The sequence below is a fragment of the Triturus cristatus genome, chromosome 7, assembly GCF_964204655.1.
Source record: "Triturus cristatus chromosome 7, aTriCri1.1, whole genome shotgun sequence".
In the NCBI taxonomy this organism is placed as follows: Eukaryota; Metazoa; Chordata; class Amphibia; order Caudata; family Salamandridae; genus Triturus; species Triturus cristatus.
Genome location: NC_140590.1, coordinates 934,533,887 through 934,553,163, shown reverse-complemented (window position 1 = coordinate 934,553,163; position 19,277 = coordinate 934,533,887). Strand labels below are relative to the sequence as shown.

Here is a 19,277-nt window from a genome sequence, read left to right as displayed (position 1 = left end):
CCATGAAGGATGCGGGGGTTCTTATCGGGGGCAGTAACTGTCCCTCCCTAGTTACGATATCCTTATCCTTGTCAAACCAATTCTTAACCTTACCAATCAAGGATTTCTTTTTCTTTTCCTCAGCGTGGTAATACATTTTCTTATTTTCTGCAAGCTGTTTGTCCTTTCTACAACTGTACGATCTCCTGTCCAATTGCAGCGTGACTCACACTAACGCACCAATCCTGGAGCGTCTACGTCACTGACTCAGTCCACGAATCCCAGCGCGACTCACACCAACGCACCAATCCTGGAGCGTCTACGTCACCCTGTATGTCTCCCAATCCTAGCGCGGCGTACACTAGCACACCAATCACCGTGCTTTCACTGTTCCAACCCACTGTCCAATCACAGCGCGGTCTCCCTGACGTCAGCAGTCGCTGCAGCAGCTTCTGATCCTGTCTCCTGTCTCTCTCGTCTACCCCTCCTTTACAAAACTACTCGGTAGACTTTGTTTCAACTTCTACGAGTCTGTTAGTTACAACATACAAACATCTCCATTGTCTGCTTCGCTAGCCACAGAACAGCAAAAGACCTTTCCCACGAGAATTCTGCCTTTCCCGAGAGCAGCGCTTACCTCTGCCCTACTACAGAATCGTTACTTCCGTTGATAAAGTAGCACATCCCTCTACTCTACCCTTCTAACAAGCACCAATTAACTGTGTTCTCCGGAATGCTCCTAAGAGTTTCACAATTAACCAGAATGCCTTCTCATTCACGCACTTTCACACCAGAAAATGTAGTACATTCACACAGAATTCTGTCTTTCCCGAGAACAGCGAACAGTCTGTCCTACTACAAAATTAAATCACACGTTAACAAAGCAGCGCTTACCTCTGCCCTGTCCTTCTAACAAGCTCAGATAATACCTATTACCTTTCTAGTGATAAGCTTTAACGGAATGCCATACGGATCCCTGAGACCTAAGACCAGAACTTCACAGATAACCTTCGCTATCATATACACTTCTCTCACACAGAAATACGTTTCTAATGGCAACACACGGCGATGCTACCTCATCGAACCCAGACAATGCGACGCGCAACTTCAATTGTCACACGTTTTTCCCTGTCTGCATACAGGGCCAACAATCCCGCCTTTTTCCGAGAGCAGCACTCCCTCTGCTCTACCACGGAACTGTCACCGACTCCCTACGTCCCAGAAGCCGTACACAATACATAAAACTCAATACAACTTCGACATATAGTGTTAGTACAAATATCAATCAATAATCTACAAGCCTATATACATGCAAATTCACCAGATCAAGACAATAGTAAACCATCATTCTGCTACCAAGAAACTGGTGCAGATCGGAGCTTCCGAATCCCCTCAACTTCCACGGACGGAGTGATCTCACAGTCAAACACGCACATCACACGCTGGTGGGGCCCATTACACCAACATTCATCCTACCACTCTTATCCGTGCCATGTATAAGGGGAAACACTTTCTGTTACCTAACCAATCTGCATATATCCTGAGGTCAATGGCATCTACTAGTTGCTTATAAATCTGGCGAAAACATTTCAAATAATATGCAAATAAATTCAATAAACATGACAAGAAAATAACCACCCGACACAGAGATTCAAACAGAATATTTGTTTATCTAAAATTGTAAGAAAAGCCAAATAAATGCAAATTCATTTCTCTCATATTTACCTATTCTGTCTAAATGTCAGATCCTAAGTCAGAACCGGTCCTCAGTAAAAGAATCATAGTTTCTAGCCGTCATGTAGAGTCACCGTCCTCTCCGTCAGCATAGGGACCTCGGATCATCAGTTCGGGAAGAAGTGGCGCTAGACCTCTCTAGTCTACTAATATTTATACTAAAATTACATTCTAAAAGTTACAATGATATCAAGCAAAACGGATGAATGGCGGAAAATAATGTTGTCTTGGTGAATTGAGATACAATGCGAAATTTTCACACACATTGATCCTTCCAAATAATGAATAGAAAATATGGAGTCCATAACTAATTCGTTACTTCTACGGATGTCTTTTTTGGATAATTTGTATCCCGGTCGTGGGATCATTACAAGTTCATAATTTCGTTTTGCAACAAATATCCTGTTCAGGGGCTCTTGGCATCTTTCCTGGAGTTGTCATCATGATCATGGCTTTTCAGATTGTCAAAAGGGCAAGGTCACAGGCAGCACGAAGCTTCCTTGCAAAATTTCCATCAACTCGAATGCAGGCTGCGGGTGGTAGCCATCTTTTAGTAGGCCACATTGGACAACTTAAGCGAAATAAGACATAAAACAGAATTACTGCACGGAAATGATTAAACAGTGTTATTCCCCTGCTAATACCCTTATGTGTATGTATTTATCTAGCCATTTGCGACATCAAAAGACATTAATGTATATTAATTATAAGCGCAAAATACAATAACATCACATAAGCAACATCTATTTCGTCAATTTGCACACCAATTTAGTTCATTTATTAATTTAGCCATGCAATAGCGTTCCCACGTGTAATTCTTCTGTTAATAAGATTGATTAAACCAAACACGACAAACTTTTAGTAGTTATTCATTAATCAGTAGTACTTTTAATTATAACATGCGAAAATGAAACAGGTATTCGGTTTTAAAGAAAAAACCCTGCTCCATCAGTCACACATGTTAAAACACTTTATACAGACCAGAGCAGTGGGTAAACACACCCTAAGACATATTCAGTCAACAAGATTAGTTACAGTCGTGGCTGGGGTTAGAAACAGTTCAGTGTGCATGTATGTTTGGCCGGCCTGAGACGGCTGGCCAAACACACATGCACACAGATACCTGTGCCCTCCACTTACTCTCCTGACTGCCCTGTGAAGGCCTGCCCCCTAAAGGAGAACTTGAAAAATAAAACAATTATAAACCAGTTTTTTTTCAAGTTTTAAGGCTGGCGGGGGAGGGGGCGATGCCCCTCCACCAAAACGGAGGAGCTGTTGCTGTTGTGATGCCCTGCACTGTTACTTACCCAGCGAACTTTACTGGGACCGATATTCATACAACACAGGACTTGTTCAGCCAATGAGGCCACTGTACTTTTCCAATCCTTGGAAACAGTGTCTGAAATGGTCAGATATGGGAAATGCATTATGTATGTCAGCAACCAGCTAAGAAACAGGACAACCCAATTGTTACAGCAGTCAAACAGTTTATTCATGTATTCTTTTACACAATGCTGTAACTCGCATTTTAACTTTACAACCAGAAACTGAGTGACCATTTCCCAGAACGGCCAGCTCTACACGAATGCTCCCAGTTCAGCCCAGCCATCCCCCATACTAGGCCTAAAATATTTAGCACTGCGCCTGAAGTCCCAACTCCAATAGCCTTGAATAGTTCTCCTGCATTATAACTCCATGTCCCAGTGCCATATACATGGCGTCATATTCTTAATACCCCACACCCCTCCCGGATTCGCACTTTGTACTTTAGTCTTAGGTTGTTGTGCAAGGGGGGGGCGGGGGGTGGTGTCAAGCCTATTTTTTGTATTCCTGCACTTTTTTTCAGTCTGGCACGGCGCACTTTAATTCAACACTTTAGCACAGGGCAGCCCCGCGCCCCCTTTACATGTCTGGATCTGCTCTCAACCCACAACAGCAGAGCACTCTGTACATTCCTTGCACCCAGTATAATTTTCAAAGAATTGTCCCATGCTTCCAATGTGATTTCACTCACCTCTCCCATCTCCTATGACTCCCCATAAAAAACACAAGATGCCACTAGCACACTTATAAACACGACCAAGTTTTTTTTTGTGAAACTTTTTATTAAATGTAATAATGCAACAATACAGATCTGCACACGGTATTATACAGTCTCAATGTTATTTCTATACAATCAGCTGTTACACATTTCCGCCTTAATACACAGTTAAGTCCATACCTCTACATGTCCTCACCCGAGTCACTATCATCTTCTGGGGGGGGGAGCAAATATTCCCTCTGTACACGTTCCACTTTCCCCACACCTTAGCCCATTTGCGAGGGCATTTCCTATGTATAAATATGGCCTTCTCTGCAACCATGACCATATCCATGTCCCTACTCCATTGCGTTATTGTTGGTACTGTCCTCACTCCCCATTTTTGCACTATGTTCCGCTTAGCTATTGTCATGCCAGTCGTGGCCCAGAGGCGTTCAGGGTGTGTAAGATCTGTCGGACCCCATATATTAAGGATACAACATTGGGACTCAAGTGGAACCTGTTTCTCGGTGACATCTGTTATTACTCTTACCACTTCTTCCCAGTATGGCGCAAGTTTGGGGCACTCCCATATGGTGTGATAATAGGTACCTATGTCGCCGCAGAGGCGCAGACAGCTTGGGTCAGGGGCCCTTCCCATCTTGTGCAATACCATCCGTGTGTAATAGGGCCTGTGTAATATTTTAAACTGCACCAGTCGTAGTCTGGAGGAGATTGCTACTTCATTGGGCGAGGCTATCGCATCGCGCCAGTCAGGATCATCCATATCTCCAACGTCAGACCTCCAAAGTTCCCTAAGTCGAGCAAGTGGGTCCGGTCGGTTGTTAATGATTTTTTTATATGTCAGCGAGGTTGCTGTTTTGTGGAGATAGTCGGTGAGTAATCGGTCCTCTAAGGGGGAGGATTCCGGGAGCGTCTCCGTTGTGGGGAGGGCTGTTTCTTTTTTTTTTTTTTTTTTTTTTTTTTAAAACCTTTATTCGTGCTTCTTAAAAGAACAAATACGGGCCTACAACCGTCAGGCCGGCCACGAAACAGTTAAGCACTGATACAGACATTACATCCCCTGTGCTTCAACGGTCAAGATTAGTAACGAGTTATGAGTAATACACTGGAGAGATCCCTGACCCCCGGGGAAGGAGAAGTGAAGGTTAATTTTAAATTTTCAAGATAATTTTATCAGGAAAAAATTAGTGAAGAATAAGAACAAAGGAGATTCGAGTCCGCAAGATAGCTTCACCACACGGGAGCAGCAGCATCATTAAAACGACAATGGAAGTAAAATCTCAGGCAGTGAGGCGGTGCAGGTATATAACAGGATAGTCCCATGAACAATTACGCACCCCTCCAGAGCCGCCCCCACTCAATCCACCCCACACCCGGACCCCGAATCGAAGCAAGTATAGCGCAGAGACATAAAGAAAAGGCCCATAGAACTAATTAAGAACAGAGAATTATCCCCCCACCCTACACCAATGCGGAGGCTACGGCCTGCCCCCCCCCCCAGCATAGTGCCTGTCGTCCCATGAACCCGAAATATAGACAAGAGAGAGAGTAGGAATAGAGTGAAGAAAAGTAAGTAAGAAAACAGAGAAGAAGGTGGGGAGGAGCCCACGGAACTTCAGAGCGCCCCAAACCATCAGCCAGCTATGGCCTCCACACACTGAGAACCCACTATGCCAGAAACTGCGTGCGAAAACAACGTGTCACAACGATGTAAGCGAAGGAAGTCAAATCGCGAAGAGTGCGCACAACATATACATACAGTTCCAATCCCAGTCCAGCCCATCCGTGAAACCATGGCGATATAGATCAGTCTAGCCCTGGCCCGATCGCGGGCTTGGGATTAAACCAGCCCCTACATGAAGGCCCCGCATCTCGTGCAGACAAAAACAATATGGCCGCTTGGGAGAAGATGGTGAAGTAGAATCACGAAATGGCCGCCGACCATCTATCGAGGTCCCTCTTTGCACCACATAAAATCCAGACCTGGCAAGTAAAGTACAGGAGTTCCACAGAAAAGAAGCAGTAGGCCACCGTGGACGAGTCCTCGAGGATGTTAGGTATCGCTCAGCAGGATACTCTTGCGGACGCAGTGAGGCAGGCAACAATAAAGCAGGCAGCAATGAACAGGGAAACAAAGTATCCGCAGTGGAGCTGGAGGGCGGTTGATCCTGTGTGCCGGGAACGCCAGATGCAGGCACCAGTGTAGCACGATCATACTCATCCGTTGCGTCCCCGCAAGAGGACAAAAGCACTGGCGGACCCACGCCTTGTTGATGACAAACAGAGCACTCACGACCCGCAGCCGACAGTATGGAGTCAACCCGCTCACTCAGCGCTTGCAGGCCAGCACACATTTGTAGTCGAAAGTCCCGCAGGACAGCCAGAACGGAGCCGCATGTCAGCGGAAGCTGCGCCCCCACATCGGCAGCAATCCGGGACGGCACTGTGGAGCTGGTGTCCGGAGGAGGGAGGGCGAAGTGGGCAGCGGGCGAGACCGGAGTATCACCCCCCGGCCGCGAACAGGCAATCAACACCATGTTTTACCGCTGTACGGTGCAATGGCCAGGGGGGGGGGGTCGTGGCAAGGAGTCAATTCCCCTCAGGTCTGCGCCGCAACAGGGAAAGCCAACAGTCACTTCTCTTCCCGCGGGTTCTCTTTGCCGCCGGCTAAGCAATAGAAGAAGGGGGCAGCAGCCTCCCACAGCGCGATCCACAGAGCGGGGCAGGAGACCCGCTGCACCGGGGCACACCCCACTGCTCCAGCCCGTCAGGCGCAGGGTGCAGAAGGTGTCCGGCCGTCCCTCCCCCGGCTCATCTGGCGACAGTCCGTGGTGCGAGGTGAGATCGGGACCGCGGGGCTCGGGTTTGCGCTAGCGGGTCCGGTGACTGCGGAGCTTCCAGGGGGCCGGCAAAGGCCACCATGGAGCAGGGGTCCAGTGCAGAGAACAAAAGCACCCAGAACTCCGGCATCCGGGCGGGCTGAGACTCCGGGAAAGCGGCGGCACGATCAGCGCGTCATCGCACACGTTGCACCTCGAGAATCGGCGAGGATAAGAATCAGGATAATAGTCCGAGGCCAGGGGCCGACGGAGCCGGGCGCTCAAGCGTCTGCTCCGGTCGCCATCTTGGCTCCTCGGGAGGGCTGTTTCAATCGCATGTCTAATCTGCAAATATCTGAACTGTTCGCTTGGAGCCATTAAATACTGTTCTTGCAGGTGAGTGAAGCTGACGACTTTCCCGTTTTGCCAAAGATCCCCCATTTGGGATATGCCGATCAGATGCCACTTTTGAAACCCTTTACTATTGCCTAGCATTCCAAGTTTGTGTGTGTCCCACAAGGGTGTAACACAACCAAGTTTTTAGATACTCTGTAAAATACTTGCTATGTACTGCCTCATTATGACCGAACAACACTTTTTTATAGCGACCAAACAAAGGCGCCTGTATCAAAAGTTGTAGACATTTTATGTTCTGTACCGATTTTAAGTAACCATACAATAAACTTCTTGTCATTGTCACTGTAGATAGGTATTTTGTAACTTGTTAATCTCACATAGTAGGCAAGTGTTATGGTGTAGGTCACCCATTCTGACAAACCCTGGGAGTAGATGATCTTCACCGTGATGGTTCTTGTAAGACCCTATTGAGGGTGGTAGTATATTGTGTTGCCAACTGTAACTCTGTACATATTTGTAATTTCTTAACTGTATTTATGATGGTTGCCATCTTATGCACACTTCAGTAGGCCTGTGTTGGTTTTAGTATCAAGCCAATGGTGACGGCTATAGGAATTATCAGTTAAATAAGAAATTGTGTCAGATTCCTTAAGAGTGATCTGTTTATAATTTAAAGTTAGGACAACGCAAATAGGCTTGACTTACTTATTGTAAAAAGCACATGTTAAATGGACTAGGTTTTTAAAAGGTGAATTGTTATTACATTGTGCTTAAGACTGTGGGCAGGAAATTTATAGAGAAGTGTGACATTTGTGTAATTTTATTTTGCATAATTACAGGAAATTTTGGGTAAGTTATGCAAAATGCAAATCCATAATTCAGCGCTATATTTAAATTCAAACAGTGTCCTCGATGCGAGGATGTATTTTTTTCCCCTCAAAACAGTGTTAAATACAAGAGCTGTAAACAACAGCCGCTCAAGTTCTGCTTGTCAGCGTTGTTCCCAAGCTAACATTTTGCTGCAAACTACATCATAATTGTGCAACGTGGAATCATTTAGGGACAGTGTACCCTGGTTTTACCGTTCCAAGATGGCTAACATATTGTTTCTAATGCTGGATCCGTAAAACCACGATTTACTGTGTACAATACATCGGTAAAACAGACACCCGCTGCTATCTTCAGGTTAGTTATTGCAAGCACATGACTGCCGTGTTTAGATGCTAGCATCATGGGCGTCCGCGGGGGGGGGGGGGGGGGGGCAAGGAGGGGCAATTGCCCCCCCTAGAGCGCCCCTATTTGGGCCCTGTGGGCTGCGGACCCCCAGGGGTCCGTGACACAGTCCCAGGGGGTCCGCGAACTGGATCGTATTATATTGAAGCGCCCATGCGCTACTACGGCTACAAGCACTGAATGACAGCGCAGGCCAGGGCGGCAGGACCAAAAAAAAAAAAATCGGGCCAATCACCATTTCAGCTTTGGGGTGTAAGCTGAAGGATGATTGGCTTATTATTTTATAGGCGCACACGTTCGCATGGCAGTGCGTCTTCCCTCGCGTTTGCGGCCAGCCCAGGAGCATTTTGCCGCCCAACGCCCTGTCTCCGCTTTCGGCTAAGAACACTAGCATTCCAGCATCTCGGACCACTCAAGGTCGGAGCACGTGAGTGTTTATTTTTTAATTAAATTTACAGCTAGTGGGCAAGGGCAAGGCCAGGGGAATTCTGACGCCGTGTTTATTGAGGCCGGGTAGACGGTGTACTTACTTACCCATACATGCCACCATTTCAGGAGAGCAAAGTGGGAGATTCTGTAAAAAAAAAAAATCGGGAGAATGGGGCCTTGAATCGGGTTACTGTCATGTATGGGCCTTGGAAGTGTGTTGCTGCAGGATCGGACAATTAAAACGCAAATGCATGTGTTTTTCTTACCTGTTAGAAGCATGGCGCGCCAGGGTCGGCTTTAGGGCGGTGCGACCGGTGCCACCTTCCTGGGGACGCCGTGCTTGAACGTTACGTTTTTGAAGCTCCTGCTGCGTTTCTTTCCCCCGGCAATTACCAGGCTCACATAAATGTCGCAATAACTCCTGTGATTAATTATCGTCCGAGAGAGATCAGCATTTTGCATAGTTGAGGTTTTGACTTATGTGAAGTTAGTGCAGAGGGTTAATATGCCTTCTGCAAAGAACGTGTGTACCAAGTGATTACAGAGTGCGTATGTACAGATCAGCAGGTTACTGCTTTCAAAAGAAACCTCCTTTTTGTTACTTGCAATTTATAACTTAAAGAAGCATGGAGCGCCAGGGCCGGCTTTAGGGCGGTGCGACCGGTGCCACCATCCTGGGGGCGCCGTGCTTGAACGTTTATTACGCTTTTGAAGCACCTGCTGCAGCGTTTCTTTCCCCCAGCAATTACCATGCTCACATAAATGTCACAATAACTCCTGTGATTAATTATCGTCCGAGAGAGATCAGCATTTTTTTGCATAGTTGAGGTTTTGACTTATGTGAAGTTAGTGCAGAGGGTTAATATGCCTTCTGCAAAGAACGTGTACCAAGTGATTACAGAGTGCGTTTGCGTATGTACAGATCAGCAGGTTACTGCTTTCAAAAGAAACCTCCTTTTGTTACTTGCAATTTATAACTTAAAGTCCTAATATAGAATAGTGAGCTATTAACTTTCATCCCAGAACTGCATACACATTGCAAATAATACATTATTAGAAAATTGATTAATGTTGCAAAAAGGATTAATTTGGCTAGAAATCGATTCTTATTATTAAAGAGAACTCCCAACTATGCAGTTTCTTTTTCGACTCTGAGTTTGGGCTTCTCCACACCAAGCACTCTTAAACTATACTGCCTACCAGTATGGATGACATGTGACTCCTACACTTTTAGTCTTTTGGCTTATGTAACATTTCAGAGGACTCCATTGTGATTGCTTTGGGTTGACAAAGAAGCCGTCAATCAATAGACCTCACTGTAAGTGCGCATCGAGAGGAATAATTTACAAGTTTTTATATTTTCCAAAGCGAATACATCTTAAACAATACTTATGAAATAAAGAAAAAAAAATCAGCACATAACATACCAGCTCTCTCTTGTTTGAAAGTGTATGCCTCCATAGTGAGCGCTTTCTAGTCATTGTCAGGTGTTTTACTTTTGGCAAACATAATCAGAATTCCGCAAACAGCACTTTTAGAACGTTTTAGCATCCCCAGGCAGCTGTTGGAGTGCATCTACCCAGAACCTGACTGCTCAGCAGGAAGTAATGGCAGGCTGAACATACATTTCTTATAAAAAAATTCGTCAGATATGCTTATCTTCCGAATTAGTGCTATATTAGGGTTCAGCGTGGTGATGAGTTTTGGTGTGCCAGGGGTAATTTTAGGGTTCAGGGCGAGAATGGGTTTTGGGGTGCCAGGGGTAATTTTAGGGTTCAGCGTGGTGATGAGTTTTGGTGTGCCAGGGGTAATTTTAGGGTTCAGGGTGGTAATGAGTTTTGGGGTGCCAGGGGGTAATTTTAGGGTTCATGGTGGTAATGAGTTTTGGGGGGGACAGGGGGCAATTTTAGGGTTTAGAGAATGTATGAGTTTTAAGGGGCCAGGGGCCATCTGCAACTCACTTTATTCAATACAGCCAGCCTGGTTTTATAAAGCACCTATATTTTGTTTCTCAAAATCAAATGGTGATTATTGTGAATTGAATGGCATCACTGTAAATACTTCATGTACTTTGCCACACATTTCTGTACTATTGGAACAAGTTTGTATGGCTAAGGTGTTTGCAAAATATGATTTTAGGGCGGCACACAGCTTAGTTCCCAATAAAGCAGGAGACAAATGGAAGACCGCTCTTAATACTAGATATGCACATTCAGAGTATTTGTTTATGCCATTTGGTCTTTGTAATGCTCCAGCTGAATTTCAACACCGTGTAGATGGTATTTTTTTGGGTATCATGTGTGTATGAATAATGTGGTATATTCAATAGCGGTGACATAAAAACAGATTAGAAATTGCTAATCAGACAATAGCAGCTTGATCCTTCCATTAATATTTTGCTTCAGGTTTCTAAATCCTTTGCATGCCTGTGCTTTTTCACTTTTGGCCAAGAGCCGCTCCTGTCGGCAGCTGAGCTATGCTTTTTTCTTTGCCAACTGCTGGAAGATGTGAATGATATCTTCCAAAGTCCACAAAAGAAAGAGATGGCTGTGGCACAACAACCCTATGATGTATGAGATCATATGCAGCCTGCTTCCTGTCCCCCATGGCTCCTTCTGCGCCCCAGTGTTTCTTGTGCCCCACCTGGCACACATCATGTCGGAGGATAGTGACGACGTTAACATTTTGCCCCCCCCGGAAAAATTTCTGCGGATGCCCATGGCTAACATGTTTTATTTTTTTCTACTTGCACTAATTTATCTCGCATACGTTGAGGGTGTTTTTGTTGCAGATGTGTCAGAGAATGAATGCTAGAATACGCCAAAGGATGGATGCATGAGTGCAAAGATTAATGACAGAGTGCATATATGAGGGCTTCAACTTATTTAGTGCCTAAGCCCATCAATGACGCAATCATCATTTTCTCTGATAAGCCAGACCTATTGACATTGCCAGTTCTCGCTTAATGTAAATATCGTTGTCATATTTTACACTAATTCTGATGCTGAAGTTACAAACCACATACTAATATGACTCTGACTGTTGCTTTAGCGCTTAGGCACAAGCGAAACACCGGACTGGGTTCTTCACGTTAATATATTAATTTACTTGCCCACAACCTCCACATAAAAATGTTAACACCCAATACTAGTAAATGCTAAATATGTTACGCAAACCTTGGAGAGGTGTTCCTGCATATCCTGCCCTCCTTCCTCAACGTGTTCCGTGTAGATTCGAGGATGGCAGTAGGACGTGTACAGGCTATATCCGGCTGTCAAAGACCGGCTCGTGGCTGACTGTGTTTATGTCAGCAAGCAGCACAGCCTGACTGCTTCAAACACACCGCCAAGTGAAGTGGCTAGGACGGTGTTTATAGAATGCATAGGCACGTGCAGACTTCTTAAACCAAAGAACACGTCTGAATGTTGTATAGCACGCGACGATTGGCTGAGCTGAAGACAAGGCTCCAATCCCAGGTCACCTCACACATACGAGCCTCCACTACTCCAAAACGATTCACATAATAGGCTCAGCTGTTGGCTGTCATGCGACCCGGAAGTATTGACACTGTGGACAAATGTCGCCCATTAAAACATCAATAACGGATTACGGGCACTAGGCTGAATTTTACGGACGGTCTGTGTAAGTCAGTCACCTTAGTTGTTATTCGTTAGTGAGAATGATCTCTTTGTCATTCATTCCGATCTGTTCCATGTGCCTTTCTTGCTCTACTGCATCCCTTTTAGCTGCTTTTAGTCTAGCCATGTTTACCAAATCTATCCACCTCTAACTCTTCGTCTCCCTACTGTATGTCATTCCCATGCCTTTTTTTCTGTTCTCTGTCTCTTTTCAGCATCCTTCTTTCTCCATGCTTGTTCGTTATCGATGGTTGGGAGCAAATGTAATTGTATTTATATAGCGCTTACTACCCCTGACGAGGCGTTGAAGCGCTTTCGGCATGAGGCTGGTGAAGATTTATTACACTGTGTCAGTGATCGAATTTCGGCTGTTGCGTATGTTCGGAGATATGAACATTGTTTCCGATATATTTCGTAAGAGGTTTCTACTTTGATGTTTATATTACGTAATAAACTTTAATGATCTGCTTAGCAGTCTCATGCTGAGCTGTACGAAAGTCTTATTGCTGATTTCCTCCCAGTAGTAAGAAACCAACACCCCTTCTCGGCATTCTTGTATATAATATACAACAACCAAGTTTTGTTTTTTTTTTTTAATTTCTTTATTGGGAGTTTTACATTTCATGGTACATAGTTACACATCATTATTAACACATGTTGACAGGAGAGTGTAGGCAGTTGAATGGTATCATTGCATCACGGAACAACCATCCCATCTTATATTTTTCATCACATGTAAGGAACAGCAAAATGAAATGGGATTTACCTTTCAGGTGTACTATTACGTGCAATGGTAGGTTGCCTGGTCCCTGCATACGTGGGTTTCCCCGAGGAGTGGGTTGGTGTTCAGTCCCCAGCTCTATCCCCGCAGACCTTCTTATATAGTGTCCATGATTGTGTTCCCGGTACGGATATACCGATTATGTGGGTGTGGGGGGGGGGGGGGGGGGGGGACTTAGAACAGTTAACTGAGGGGGGGAAGTGAGGGGGAAGGGGGGTTGGAGAGCCTACGGATCGTATCTTGGTAGTTGCCTATTTTGTGGCTGATTCGGGTTTGTTCGTTAATGTGCTGTGGTGTCGATAGCGGGGGGAGAGAGGAGCCCGGGGGGGCGTCGCGTCTCCCATCAGGGACCGGGGTGTTAGTCTGAAGGGGCCTTAGTACACAGTCGGTTCTACGCATCACACGGCTATTTCATATTAGTGTTTGTTTGCACCATGGGGGACAGGGGTGGAGTTTGGGATTGGGATTGCATGGCTGTGGGTGATTCCTCTGGTGTTGCCTCTTGAACAAATTGGAACAGGAGTTGTGCCCATTCCATAGAGATGGGATGTTTACGCTTCACCTTCACCTCCTCGTCTCTCAGTGTCTCCTCCTCTGCTGCCCCCCACTTTTTCACGGCGCCTATCCAGGCTGCTTCTGGGGGTCCTACCGGGGCCCTCCAATGCATGGTTATTCCACGTTTTGCTAAAAGAATAGCTAGGGATGCAAACCTGCGTTGCACCTTTTCTGTCTTCCGCCTGCGGAAGACACCTAGGGCGCACGCCTCCCACGTAGAAATGTTCATGAGGTTGACTGTCGCCCTGAGTGTCTGATGTACCCTATCCCAATACTGTTGGATTGTGGGACAGTCCCAGAACATGTGCTTAAAATTGGCTTCGGGCGTCTGGCATCTGGGACATGCAAAATGTGTATCAGGGTAAAAACCGTGGAGCCGGTGAGGTGTTAAGTATGCCCGATGTAAAATATTGAATTGAATGTTTTTGAAGCATGCGTTCCTAAAAACCTTTTTTGGGTACTCCAGTGCCTTTTTCCCATTCTTTGTCATGGAACACTCGTCCGATCTCGTCCTCCCATTTCTAGTGTAGGGCTTGTAAGAGAGCTGTGATCAGTTCCCAGAACCATTTGTAGTGCCAAGTGACTAAGTGCCTCCCCGCACCCATACGCAGAATAGTGTGTAGTACCGGGTGTGTCGGTGGTTCCCCTTCAGTGAGATCCCAGCAGTTTCGGGCGCTATCTACTAATTGTCTGTGTAATAGGAATTGTCCCGGGGGGAGATCGTAGCCTTCCCTCATCTGGGCATATGTTTTCAGCTGCCCATCCTCGAACAGGGACTCGACCTCTGTCACCTCGTTCTCAGTCCATATCCGGAGGACGCTGGAGGTTTAATATTTCTCCCGTTGAGGGAATCCTACTAATGGGAGCAACGGAGTGTAGAGGGGCTGACCCCTTGACATACAGTGTATACGCATCATGCATTTGCAGGCTATTGATACCTGTAGGGGGTGTGTACGTGTAGGCTTGGTACCCGGCATCAGTAGTCTCTGGAAGGCCGGGAGAGGTATCCGGTCGTCGTTGGGGAATGTCTCCTCTATGTGACGGTCCAATGGGATAGCCACTGAAGCTGAGCTGCTAAGAAATAAGCTTCAAAGCAGGGGGCTCCCAGACCCCCTTGTGTTGTGGGTAAGTAAAGGGTTTGTAAGGCCACCCTGCGTCTACCACCCCTCCATATTAACGTTGTAAGTAGTGTGTCTAGCTCTTGAAAAAAGGAGCGTGGTGGTATCACTGGGAGATTGGTAAAGGAATAGAGCAGTCTGGGTACCATAATCCTTTTAGCTAGGTCTACTCGCCCTATGGGGGCCAAAGACAGGGTCTTCCAGAAGGCGACCGCCATATGTAGCCCGGACAATGTCTTGCGATGGTTCCCCTCATAGAAGCTCTCTGGTGAGTGATACAGCCTCACTCCCAGATATCGTGGTGCCGCAGCACTCCAACCGAGTGTCTGGGGTCCTATCGCTACCTCCGAGGGAGCTAGGTGGAGGCTTAGTGGAAAAATCATGGATTTTCCCCAAGTGACTTTGAGTCCAGAAGCCTCTGCGAAGTCTTGTAATATTGTCCATATCGGTGTAAGGTCGCTTGTGATATCCCGTACATAGATCAAGAGATCAACGGCGTATAGCGATACGCAATGTACTGTGTCTGCAATTGGAATGCCCCAGGCCTCACCCCCCTGACGCAAGCGAATGGCCAGGGGCTCCAATGCCAGGATGAACAGGAGGGGAGACAGGGGGCATCCCTGCTTCATCCCCCGTTCCACCGGGAATGGGGTTGAAATGTACTTTCCCACTCTCACCCTAGCTGTGAGGCCCTTATAGAGGAGTTGTGTGTATGCTAGCAGGTTTGGGCCGACGCGTACTTTACAGAGGACGGCGAATAGATATGGCCATAGTAGTGTATCAAAGGCCTTTTCGAGGTCCAGAATTAGGCATGCGGCGTGTGGGAAGTGATCTTTCGCTCTATCCTGTATATGGAAGAGCCTGCGTATATTCTGGGACATGTTGCGTCTGGGGAGAAAACCACTTTGGTTTGAGTGGATCAACTGTGGGAGGACTTCTTAGATGTACCGGTCGGCCAAAATGTTCCCTAAAATTTTACAGTCCGCGTTGAGGAGGGTTATAGGTCTGTATGAGGACGGGAGTGTGGGATCCCTTTGTGGTTTAAGGAATGTTACCAGGGTAGATTCCCTGAGCAAACCTGGAAGTTCATCTCTTTGTAACGCGTCTTCATACATGGATACAAGCCGTGGGGTCAGTTGGCCTGAGAAGGTGGTATAGTATTCGAGGGGAAAGCCATCCATTCCCGGCGCCTTACGTCGTGCCAGTGCCCTGATTGCGTGGGTTACTTCCGGGGATTTTATCTTTGTCTCTTTACGCCTTCCCATCCGCAGACGGGATGCCAGGTAGAGGCAATGAGTGGAAGAACTGGGACAACACTGGTCTTGATGACTGTGGCGGAGCCCGATAGACTCCTGCGTAATAGTCGTGGAAAATGCGTAGTATATCTACTTGTGACTGTTTAGGAGTACCCGTTGCGTCTATCAATTCTGTGATTGGTTTCATGTCCGTGTCCTATTTCGCAAGCCAGGCTAGGAGTGTTCCCGCCCTGTTTCCCTCCCGATGTACCCGAGCGGCATAAACTCTGAAGTTATATTTGCGAAGGTCTCTCATGGTCTCTGCATATGATGTTTTAGCTGTCGCCACTTGCTCCGGGGTAGCTTCCCCTTTATCCATGCTTTTTGTTAGGGCTGCCATTCTTGTTTCCGCAGTTTGCAGTGACTGCTCTAGTGTTTTTCGCACTCCTACTCTTTGTTGGATGCAGTGTCCCCTGGCCTCGACCTTATACGCGTCCCATTCTATTAATCTAGATGTGGCTGTGCCTGCATTTAGTGCAAAGTATTCCTGAATGTGGTCGCCACGCATGCTACAGAACACCTGATCAGTGAGGCACTCCCTAGGCAATTTCCTCGTGGGTACGGGGAGGGGGTGGGGCGGTCTCCATCTGAGGATCACTGTATGTGCGTCATGGTCTGACAGTACTCTGCCCAGGTAGTCAGCGTGTTGTATTTGGGGGAGCAGTGCTGCGGAGCAGAGGAATCTATCTAGTCTCACCCTTAGATTGTGTCGGGCGGAGTAAAAGGGGTACAACTTGATGTTTGGGTTCTTTTCTCGCCAGGCGTCTACTAGTGTCCAGTGGGTCACCCAGTTTTGAAATTGCTCTGTCTGTGTTAGTGCGGGGGACTGCGTCAGAGATACAACAGCCACATTTATGCCACTACTGGGACGCCCAAGTTGTGACTGTACATTTTAATCCTGAGTAATTATAGCTTTCATTATCAATTTTATTTAGACTTTTTATTTAGCATGGCTCTAGTTCAAGAAGACTGCTTTTTGAAAAAAGTTGTATAACGATATCAGTAGGAAACGTCTAAGTAATTTACAATAGATGAGCTAACAGATGTTCAGCAGGTGTATGTGGCGTGGGGAGATTGACTACTGCTATACTGACATCTTCCCTGTGTTCCTCAACTCACCGGTTAAACAGGATTTCGAGGGACTGTTGTGTCACTAGGGGAATTGGGAAGAAGGAAAGTATTTTTGTTTTGCCCAATGGTGAAGATCATTTCATCACCAACAAGGGAGTCTGTTGTATTGTAATTGCGTTTATATAGCGCTTACTACCCCCCCTCCCAGACGAGGCATTGGAGCTCTTTTACGGCGAGTAGAATTTGTATAGTGAAATAAGAAATTAACTAAGCAGTGGGCATGTTAGTCTGTTATTTGGATTGAAAAGGATAGTGGCAGGCTAGAAGAGGAAAGGGTTTGCATTTATATAGCGCTTGCTTCCCCGATGAGGTGTTTTAGCGCTTTTCGGAGAGTAGCACACTACTCCGGAACCCAAAAGTATTAGTGGTGAATTAGTATGGGGAAATATTAAATTAATTTGAGCGGTGGACATGATAGTCTTATTTGGATTGGAAAAAGGATAGTGGAGGGATAGAAGAGGGAAGGGTTTGTATTTATATAGCGCTTGCTACCCTTGATGAGATGTTGAAGCGCTTTTTGTCGGGTAGCATACTACTCTGGAATCCACATAGAATTAGTGGGGAATTAGTATAGGGAAATATGAAATTAATTTGAGCGGTGGACAGGTTAGTCTGTTGTTTGGATTGAAAAGGAATAGTGGATGGATAGAAGAGGGAAGGATCTACAGAGTAATTTTTTTCGGGAGTTTATAGCAGTAGGAGGAGGTTTGGGGTGAGTAAATGGGAGGTGGAGAGGGAAGGGTTTAGAAAGGCTTGTTTGGGAGATCTTAATAGTAAGAGAGGTATGGGATGATGCAAGGAGCGAAGAGTTTAGAAAGGGTTATTTTGGGGATCATAGTAGTGGAATAGGGTTTGCAATGAGTGAGAGAGTGGAGGTAGAGGTTATATTGAGAGAGGCATAGGACGAGAATCAGAGTGGTGCATTGGGAAGAGTTGTAGAATGAGGTTTGAGAGGAGCCAAAGTGGAGGTAGAGGACATACTGCAAGAGGTATATGGTGAGCTAGCGCATTGGTGATACAAAACTAGCCGCAAAGTAACAAATGCAAAGATACATAAGTACATGGAAGGTACACATGCAGAAGGAAGGCAATATATGTAGATTCAAGCTGTATTCAACAAACTCAAACTTTTAAGTATTGCTCTAAAACCTAATATTTGTTGTTGTTATTCAATAGTGAATAAATGTAGATAAATAGTTATAACACATTTACTTATTTATGCAGTCGCCTATATACATTGTATTGTAATTGCATTTGTATAGCACTTACTACCCCTGACGAGGCGTCAAAGCGTTTTATGGCGAGTAGCACGCTACTCCGGGACCCATAGAGGATTAGTGTTGAATTAGTATAGTGAAACCTGCAAGTAAATTTTAAGTGGTGGATAGGTTAGTCAGTTATTTGGATTTGGAAGGATAGCAGAAGGATAGAAGAGGGAAAAAGGTTTGTATTTATATAGCGCTTGTTACCCCTGATGGGGTGTTGAAGCACGCTACTCCGGAAACCCATAAAGGATTAGTGGTGAAATAGTATGGTGAAATATGAAAGTAATTTGAGTGGTGGATATTAGTCAGTTATTTGGAGTGAGAAGGATAGCGGAGGGATAGAAGGGGAAGAAATGTTTGCATTCACATAGCACCTGTTACCCCTGATGGGTGTGAAAGCACTTTTCTGGCGAGTAGCACGCTACTCCGGAACCCATAAAGGATTAGTGTTGAAAATTAGTACAGTGAAATATGAAGTAATTTGAGTTGTGGATATGTTATTCAGTTATTTGGATAGAGAAGGTTAGGTGGCGGGATAGAAGAGTGAAAGAGGTTTGTATTTATATAGCGCTTGCTACCCCTGATGGGGTTTTGAAGCGCTTTTCTGGCGAGTAGCACGGTAATCTGGAATCCATAAAGATTAGTGTTGAATTAGTATGGTGAAACATGAAATTAATTTGAGTGGTGGATATGTTAGTCAGTTATTTGGATTGAGAAGGGTTGGGGAGGGGTAAAAAAGGTTTGCATTTATATAGCACTTGTAACCCTGAAGGGGCCTTTATTGGCGAGTAGCACGCTACTCTGGAACCCATAAAGGATTAGTGATGAGTTAGTATAGTGGAGTATGGAATTTGAGAAGTAAACATGTTAGTCTGCTATTTTATTGATATATATAATAT

The 19,277-nt window shown here is 45.7% G+C and overlaps 1 protein-coding gene and 1 long non-coding RNA gene across 8 annotated transcripts in view; one reads left to right on the top strand and one right to left on the bottom strand.

Moving 5' to 3' along the window:
* Nucleotides 1-1,631: 1,631 nt before the first annotated feature.
* On the bottom strand, nucleotides 1,632-11,881 carry LOC146810869 (uncharacterized). The gene is made up of 3 exons (XR_014966638.1): nucleotides 11,772-11,881; nucleotides 3,021-3,112; nucleotides 1,632-2,284 (listed from the first exon to the last, which is right to left on the bottom strand). It is a non-coding gene; the product is annotated as an uncharacterized LOC146810869 (long non-coding RNA).
* A 19-nt stretch (nucleotides 11,882-11,900) lies between these two features.
* LOC146810867 (RUN and FYVE domain-containing protein 1-like) overlaps nucleotides 11,901-19,277 on the top strand; it is a 516,661-nt gene continuing 509,284 nt past the window's right edge. For 3 of the 7 annotated variants that reach the window (XM_085617897.1, XM_085617895.1, XM_085617894.1), the window contains exon 1: nucleotides 12,105-12,237. The gene's annotated coding sequence lies outside the window, so the exon portion shown is untranslated. Of the gene's footprint in view, nucleotides 12,238-19,277 lie in introns of all 7 variants that reach the window. The other 4 variants (XM_085617898.1, XM_085617896.1, XM_085617893.1 and 1 more) reach the window with 2 other exon arrangements.